Genomic DNA, 10,009 nt, shown 5'->3' on the forward strand with positions numbered 1-10,009 from the left:
ACAACCCGAGAACTGTAAGTCACAAGTAGGGCTGCGAACCTAAACGTAACATCAGGTACAGGTACAGGTACTGGTACAGAGGTTTAGGTACAGGTCCGGACCTGTACCTGTACCTGAACAATTTGACAAATTAACACGTGTTCTTCACTTTTTCAATCATGACACAGAAACAATAATAAAGTGTTGGAGGGAAGGGAAAATGACTGACCTCTGACCTGATTTGAGTTTGTTGACCAATCACAACCCTGGATCAGCCACACTCTCGCGATGTCTCGTGAGACTGAGGATCTCAAATCAATCGACGGTGTTTACGTCTTTTCCAGTGCTAATTTTTCGTCTTTGTGGTAGGATTCACCTATCTTTAGTCATATACATGGTGTAAACTAGCTATTTCGGTATATACTCGTTACTTCATGATCCGGTATTTTGGACCTGTACCGAAACGATTTTTACGGTATTGGACCGGTACAGTGTACCGGTCCGCAGCCCTAGTCACAAGCATCTGATACTCTATGTACGTAGCAGACTGGTCGTCTCCGGGTGTTTCCACATGGCTGTGCACGTCGTACTACGTTACAAACAAAACCCGTATCAAAGTTTGCGGCCTGCTATTCTAAGTTACAATTTTGATCTCCCCTAAACGACGTGGATCTTGGTACCGCATTTCGACCAAATTCAACCTTTATCAGATACCATTGCATGTCTATATGGGGAATATTGCATATCAATATTGGGTTCTGAGGGATAAGCTTGTCGCAATTGATATGTAACGTACCTGCAATATTCTATTTGGAGGTTGGATATGTGAATATTGCATCTCCCTGCATATTTTACCAAGATTTAATTATAAAGTAAAGCTCCCTATTAGCTTTCCCTTGTCTTCTAATGTATTGGAAAGACGTGTAACCTTATACAATGTTTTGCATTGCATAGCATTGAATAAGGTTACACGTCTTATGATATGTAGAAGTACCTTTCATGCTCATAATATGTAAAAGTACCTTTCATGCTCACACTATCGACTTATTCCAATCCTGTTGTTCCTAAGACTTTTGCGTTATTTGTTTATCCTTCTATCCTATGTATTATGTTACTCAGTATGATATACATGTAACATCATACTCCGATGTATGCATTTAGCCCCATGCATGGGCATGAACATGCAAATAAAGATTCACTAACGTAGTTATTCCCATCCTGAAGGTACCTTGCTCGCAACGGACTGAACCTAACCAAAGACTCGCTGAGGAGCTGGCGCCTGTTAACCACCCTGTGAGTACTATCAACAGCACGATCAAATCACATAACACCAGGAGGGATTTCCTCTCGTGTACGGCCCATCTGCTAATGAAATAGGCCCCTATCCGACATATAGTCCCGGCATTTGCCTCATCCAAAGGCTTCGACTGCCGATCGATAAAACATTAACACGGCAGGGAATCCTGTCTGCTGCAAAAAGGAGATGTGGGAATAGATAAATCTGGACATGTGGGAGACATTGCAGTTCTCTACCAGTATCTGCGTTGTCCGTGCTGACACATTGCCTAATGCATGGACTGAAAGTTCTTCAGATAATGCCACACGTATCTACCATGGATTTGGATGTGTATTGATTTTTGTTGCCTCTGAGCACTAACAGGGTCGGGTTACGTCTAAATCACTGAAGAGTGTGCTTTTTATGTGTCATGAAACTAACTTAGCAGCTCGCACAATAACCAATATATTGATCGGAGACTTTTCTATGACACAACCTTGCTATGTTGTTCTACTACAGGGACGTCAGTGAAAATTCCTTGAGAGAAATTCCCGTTGGTCTATTTTCCAGCATGTTTCGCCTACAAACCCTGTAAGTACATCACCCATGTGACCACTTGTGCGTTCACTTGAAGAAACTATCGATCTTAAGTGTGTGTGCCACACATTAGTTTAAGCGAATCCTGACCTACTCTGTATTATAAGAATGTGCTACTGGGGCTATCTGTGTTTAAAACGACTCATATCACAATCTGATAAGGACAAGACAAACGGTTTGTATAATATCTAAGCGTACCACCACATCATAGCTATTTCAAGCATCTGAACTGCTGACATCCGTGCCGCAACCTACATTGATAAACAATGCTATCAACCCATATTTACCACCAACTTCAAAGAACTCCAGCAAAGCAACGACATGCATCATGGCATCGGAACTTTTGTATGCGAAAGTAATAAACAACATTTCACACCTGCTATGGAGAATAAAATCATTTTATTCTGATCACAGCTGCTGTCAAAATGTACAGCCAGGATACTTACTACTTACTACAGTAAATGTCTTTTAATTACTATAATTATCAAATATTATAAAAAACGTGAGCCCCTGTTATTTTTCTCGTACCAGGAACATCAGTGGCAACTTCATTCACAGACTGACGGCAGAGGCGTTTAAAGGACTGGCCAATCTGCACGTTCTGTGAGTTTTATACCGACAAGTACTTTCCAGGCTATAAACATCAATCCGTAAAGATACATTCCCATAAAGACACCATTTAACTACAGTGTACCCCTTAAGCTACATTAAAGAAGATCATTATGTCTTTATATTACATGCTTTGCCTTTAACCTACTTCACTGTACAATAATCACTTAACGATTGCTCTTAGATTTGATGTAACCTAATTTTGTTTCAGTGATCTGACTGGTAACAATGTGCAGGACATTTCCACGGATGCGTTTCAAGGTCTTCCTAATCTCTACAAGCTGTGAGTATTCTGTATAACACTATTAGGCAAATAACGTACTTAAAACAACTCCTTTTACCCGATTTGACAGAGCAAATTGCACCAAACTTTCACGTCTGTTGGTACGTTATAATGCTCTCAACTGTATGCCAGAATGATTATGAGATTTTTAAAAGACAGTGCCCGATCAATTCAGAACCACATAAATATAGGTCGAATAGTTTGCAATGGAGTCAGTAAAATCTAAACCCCTGTGTTCAAATCTACATCACCCAAGATGTATCACATCAAGGTGCCTAGGATCAGCAATTTTCTGGTTCACCAAGTTTTATGTCCGTTTTCATAATGAGAAATCCAGACTGGCGTGCGAAGAGACACCTGGGTTACACATGCCTCACTGTGTTCTTCTCTGTTTTCCAGGAACACGAATCAATACAAGTTATGTTGCATGGCAGCTCAGACCAACGTGTGCTCGGCTCAACAGGATTATGTCTCCTCGTGTGAGCATCTCATCGGCAGCAGCAGCCTCACAGTAACAACGTGGTTCCTTGGAGTCGTTTCTATAGTCGGGAATCCAATCATTCTCATATACCAAGTGAGAAGCAAAACAAGTGGACCCTCAAAGCACTTTCTTTGCAATCTTGCCATAGCAGATGCCTTGACAGGCTTGTATATGATTATCATAGCCTCGGCAAACACGTATTTTCAGGATCGTTATATCCTACACGAACAGCGATGGCGGTCCCACGCTGCTTGTGCCATTGCAACGGGATTGGTGACGTTTTCCAAAATGGCCTCGCTGTTCCTAATAGTAGCAATAGTCGTACAGATCCACCTCATATCCCGTCTCCCATCTGCCACCCGGAGGTTTAAAAACAGATACAATGCCATTATGATAACTACGTGCTGGAGTTCAGCTTTTATGTGCACTGTTGTGACGATGAACATACCCTATCTTGGATTGCTTGATGTTCAGACTAGTGCCGCGTGTTCACCATTTATAGACATCATCCAGAAGCAAGGCAGGTGGAAATACTGGTTCGTGCTATTCGTAACACTGCCAACCATCATGACATTGGCGTCTGTAGCGTGCTGGAGTTTAAGCTGCTACGTGGAAGGATTGAACAGTACCACCGACGGCCACAACAAAGTCAAACGCCACGAAAAGCAAAGAACAACGAAGACGATCATCGTGACAGATTTCATCTGCTGGATAATTGTAGCCGTTGTGGGAATGTTTTCCACGGTACAAGACGACATCTTTGTGACGCTGACACCCTGGATTGCGCTGTTTGTTGTCCCTGTTACGTGTGGACTGAATCCGATGATCCAAGCAGCAGCGGCAACGCAGCGCTGGCCCGTGACGAGAGAAATTGCGTGCAAAGACGACGTTGAAGTGGAAACAGTGGAACAACTTAGCAGGGATCTGCATAAAGCTGAAGATGTAAGCGGTACGTACTTTTGACAACTTATGTTACGTACTTGTAACAATATGCATAAAGCTGAAGATGTAACCAGTACGCACTTGTAACAACCTATATGTACACAGTGTATAAACTCTTGGTTTCCATTATGCTTGTGTCAGAACATAACAAATTTTCTAACCGATCTCAGTGACTTTCAATATGTTCTTATTAAAAGATAGTATTGTGTGTACCCATCTCATTCCAGCAATTGAAAAGGACGAGTATTCTGAGGGGAATCTCATACAGACATACCTGCGATGCCTTTCCAGTGAGATAACACCCAGCCATGTGGTTAAAGTGCTTCTACAGTTCAGAAAAGGGGTACGTCATATTTTCGTAAATCTTATACTTGTGCCTTAAGCATTAAGGAATTATTCTCTTGAAAGTAGCCACTCTACTAGTTTTATAAAGAGTCTGAATGCCCAAGAAAGCGGGGACTGCACGATATCTTATTCGTCATGAAATGCATTATACTTTTGCTAGGGACATGATAACATTAGTTGGTAATGAATGAATAACAATACTATTAAAGATGCGAGTACAGTATATTGTTTCTTTTCCAGCAGGAACTACAACAGGATACAACTATTACAAACGAGATGCTGATATTGAGGAGGATAGGGCAGGCTGGGGGTCACCAGAATGTTGTCCGACAGTGTGCAATTGAAGACAAAGATGCAACAAAATGGTACATTTCATCTTATTCCACACATTGTACAAATGTATAATGGAAATGAAATGTAAAAGTTATACATGATTGGCTGCCACAAGTTAAGAATAGAAACTGGGAGGTTCCAAAAAAAAATCGTATCGACCAGAGTGTTTGTCCATTTTGTCCATAGCTAACATCACTTTTTATTTGACAAATATTTTTAAATACGTAATTAACTATGGACTATTCGGCTACCATCTTAATATGTACCAGGATTCATCTCAATGGATTTAAAGAGCCTAACAGACCTCTATGTACCAGTATTTACTTTGTACAATTGCTGTGCTCTAAAAATTTGTATATAATATAGGTACAATGGCAATAATGCTTATTTTTGTACGTTGATTCCCCATAGGGCTCTGTACACTCTTCATCACCATTATAAACTGAGAGAGGTACTGCCAGATCTGACATCTGAAGACTTGCTCACCACCAACTTAGACATGACGAAAGCCTTGAAGTTCTTACACCAAAACGACATTGTCCTCGGGAAAATGTCTCTAGATGCTCTGCTGGTTGAAAAGGTTTGTCTATTAATACAGAATCCCACAAGAAAATTGGAAGCGAAATCTCCTTCTCTGTAACTCTAGTGGAATTACATACAAAAGTGAGTGGCCAAGATAAACTTGCTGAAGGCGATATTGTTCGTTAAACAATTGTGTACCGTTCATGTTGTATTAAAGTGTATTATTATTCTGTCTTCATCTTTATTTTTGTCTATTTCAGGAGCCACATTTGAAGGTTCTCATCGCTGATTTCTGCAATGCCAAAGTTGTTGGAAGTAACAACAACTCTAACAAAGACTTTGATGCGGATTTCCAAGAATGGAGGAAGCTCAAAGGCGTCATCGAGCGAAAATCATCAAATGTTACCCTACCCAGAAAAGTTGTGCTGATGAAGTTTTAATCCCATTCATAAATAAAGAAAGCCACATTCTGTTTAACACAACACTCAGCAAGACGTTCTTATGAAGTCAGAATTGGGCGATGTTTGTGATGTTAAAACCATAATGAACACCATACGGGAGGTTATGGTGCTCTGCCATTCAATGATGCCATATGTATTTGTTTGCAATTAATAAATGAATAAACACATTCATATGAGGAAAGAGTGTAGCGTTATATCTGTTTTTTATCTTCTTTGGTGCTTGGGATTGGTTTCGACGAATAGTTTCTTTTTGTAAAGCCTGATACTTCAACAGCGTATGCTCAAGTGATAAGCGGTTCTAACCTTAGATCCGTATTCAGTAAAACACCAATACATTAGGAGCTGCTGCAGAAGCAGTAACTTATTCACTGTGCCTCTGGCGGCGGTCTGACTTCCCACATCAAGCGACCCATCGTACATTACTGTATCGGCTTGTAATCTGCCAAAGAGCCCGAAGCTCTACGAAGAAAAATGACAATATATAAAGTTCTATTTCCGTCAGGTTTCAAGGCCATCGGTCTATCCATTATTGTTTTTTTTTTCTTTAATGATGATAGTTTCTAAGAAAAGCGCCCACGTCTTGGTAAACGAAATACCTACTCTGTGAAAGAGGTGACGGGTGGACAGCGGCGGTCACCAGGTTGATATCAGCCAGATTGTAAACAAATCTGTCTCGCTGCTGAAGATATTCAATGTCACCCAAATTTTAAGTTTTATAACTTTTTGCCCAATCCTCGAAAAATAAATGTGAATAAAATAAAATAATGTCACCCAAATGTTTGCAGAACATACGTACCACCCTTCCTTGCAAAGCACAATGGAAGATAGATTCCTAACATTAAGTGTTGTGCTTGATCGAAAATCCAGCGAACCATAACATTTACGCAGCCTGTCACAAACCGCTCGGAACTTGATGTGTTTCGGCCAACTGATGAGTATCATGACCTCTAGGACCAAAGGCGTTATGTATACATGATGATCCCGCTGGCACTGAATAGTTAAAAGCAAACGTTGATGGCAAGGCTCACATCAAAGGTAATGGCCTTTTGCATCGTTAGGTCAGCAAAATTGTTAAGCCAATGTCTTAGAAATAGTTCAAGGCAATAGGTACCGTAATCCACATTAACTGTTGCAATAAATCAGTGAAAGATTCAGTTGTCGTGATTATATATGATGAATAACACATAGCTGCTTAAAAATGCTGTGTTACTGCTACTATGGCTTGTAACCATAAGCCCAGTACAGGTTGAAAACAAAAGAGTTGACATAGTGCTCTCTCCGGAAACTGGGGCAGCCACTGCTAATGATACCGTACCGAGTATTCAAACTGGACAATCTGACATGACAGCAGCAAATCAGGTACTGCCTATCTCCACAGATAAGTCATACAGATGCCGGCATCTTCAACAATCAGTCCTGACATGGTGTAATGACTTTGGCATCGATTGTTGCAAGTACAATCACATCTCCTTATCGGGAGAAAGATGACCTAGTCAGATAAGAATACATGAATATTTTTTATTGAAACAACAAAGTACAAGACATGGTACAAGACACAGAGGTGGAAACTCTAGCCGAAGCTAATATTAATCACACCCCTGACTTAGAATACATAATTACAAGTATGAAGATGACAAAACAACAAATGAGCGTTCGTTACAATTGCGTACTCATGTCCAACAATATCAAATATTCATTCATATATCAAATATACATGAATGTTTGATATTGTTGGACATGAGTACGCAATTGTAACCGGTCAGAACGCACTATACTGTAAACTTCAGGCCGGTCTAAATAAAATGTTTGAAACATTGGGGTGTGTACGGGATATTCGGCCATGGTTGGCGGGTGTTTGGGAGTAGGTCAGATTGTGGTTGACAGTCATATTTGACTTGAATTTAATTCAACTTTGATTGGATTAGTACGTATCTAAATGTAGCCATGCTTTAAATCTGGGCAACTGCTCCCGAACTTCAGCTAACGGTGATAGGAAGGTTCTGAATGTGTGACAGGGGCCTCAACTCCCACCTTAGGGGATTTCTGACAATATTGTTTTCGAAGTAACCCTGTCTCTCATTAATCAAAAAATAATAGGTCTCTTGAGATTGCTCTGCTAGGAATACTGACATTGACTTCTCCCGAACTTTGACCAACCTTTGTCGGCAGGTGTTCAAGGGAAAGTTCAGAAGTGTGACAGGGGCTTCAACTACCACCATGGGGAATTTTTGACAATGTTGTTTGAAGTAAGCCTTGCTCTCATTAATCAACTTGATTGGTCTCTTGAGATAGCTCTACTAGGAATGCTGACTTCGATCGTCAAGACGTGAAAGACTTGATGACATGTTTTCATAAATAGTACCAAGATTAAAATACACGGGCAGTATCACACTCGGCTCTTCCAGCCATGTCTGGATACTTTCCGTTGAGATCTCTGGATAATGATTTTTTTCTTCGCTGTTAGGAGGAAATAAGTGCAATTTTAAGAACAGATGGTTTTACTGTCAAGGATAATCACATTGGGATTTTATGTATTGATTTTGTCTCATAATGATATTCACATGCCATTCAGTAATTGGCATCCGGTGACTCGTCATCGTAATTTACGATGTTGTCAACAAAAAAGTAAGGGATATGATTGTGTATACACTTTAAAAAAAAAGAATAAGTGAATAGAAAGCGTTCCTTAATATACATATCTGGTTCATAAAAGATGATGGTTATTATATTTAATATCTTAAGAAGTTGAGAAGCTTCTAGGATGTGTCTTACGGGCTAGAAAAAGTTATCTTCGCCCTATGGGAGACAAGAAATTCCGTCAGTGGGCGGGACTGGAGCTGTACACAGAAACATGCCAAGCCCATGGGATAACTCTGACATATAAACGTAGCAGAAGTTTCCTCCTTTTCATGATACATACTCTGAGGATATGACCACTACAAAAAAGTGACCACAAAATTAGTTCGATATGCTGTCCTTGATGATACAATATAAAATCCGATAGAATCTGTTCCGCAATCATGAGACAGTGCTGGGGACCGCACGCCCTTCTTTTCATAATAATTACTTAGAGCAGAAATATGGCTCCTAATTTGTTGGTGAGCATGGCAGGAAATGAGTCTCGCTTTCGTGGCTTTCGTGTAAATGCTGTTACCATTCAGCGGTTATGTTCTCCTGATTGTTTCTCTCAAGCATTGCTAACGTATAATCCTCAGGCTAAAAGAGCAATGAGGAATATTGCATGTTTCTGCGGCCTCGGGAAGAAACATTTCCCAAAATGCAGACTGGTTTTATCGACAAGCCCAGCAACATGCAACGGAAATTGGCTGCCTTTATTGAGTATGATTCAAACGGCTTGCAGCCCAGTTGGCGACCATATCTCGTTTGTAACAGCCTTGGCATAGAAATCCCCCTCTGCAGACGTCTTCTAAAATGTCATTAGACACAAAGGGCCTGCTTTCGACCAACTAAAGTAGTTTCAAACTGAAGGCCGTATCTTGGGTGATGGCGGATTAGACTTGAATAGCAGAAAGGCAAGATTTACAAGTAAGCTGTCGTGTTGTTCGGTAATACCTACGCCACAAGTACAAATTGTTTCAGTGAATGGTGTGCCGTATGAAATACCAACTAACATTTAGGAACTAGAACCTACCAGTAATGAATGCCATATACCTTATTTATTTATTTATAAGCTTAACACAAAATCTAAGGAATGATGCGAATGCGTTGTCCTCCGATTTTTCACCATGTAGATTAGTGTGATGTTGGCTTTAACATACTTCTACATGTACAAGATTGAGTAGGTTTCCAAGTATTACTTAGGTCACAATTTAGAAAAGGGGCCCTGCCAGGCAGTTTATGGGCTGTTTATCTTGACTTTCGGGTGTATCCCCATGCGACCTCTTTCGGCTGCTGGGCTCTTGTTGGAACGACGCGGTCCAGGATTTTTTTTAAACCCGGGACCCGCGACAAAATCCATAATCGTGATAAAATGCTATAATCGTGATAACCCTGGCAAATCCCACTCCGGTGTCCGGCAGTCCACTGGGGCAATATTTTTTCATCGCTAATCAACTGCAACAGAACAGCATTGAGTAACGCTGATACATGTCCTGACCTAGAGGACATGGCCAATATGGCGATGACCCAAATAAACAGCTGCAGTAAGTTCACTCATGTCG

Source organism: Branchiostoma belcheri, unplaced genomic scaffold (assembly GCF_001625305.1).
Source record: "Branchiostoma belcheri isolate BF01 breed outbred unplaced genomic scaffold, Haploidv18h27 scaffold17, whole genome shotgun sequence".
Classification (NCBI taxonomy): Eukaryota; Metazoa; Chordata; class Leptocardii; order Amphioxiformes; family Branchiostomatidae; genus Branchiostoma; species Branchiostoma belcheri.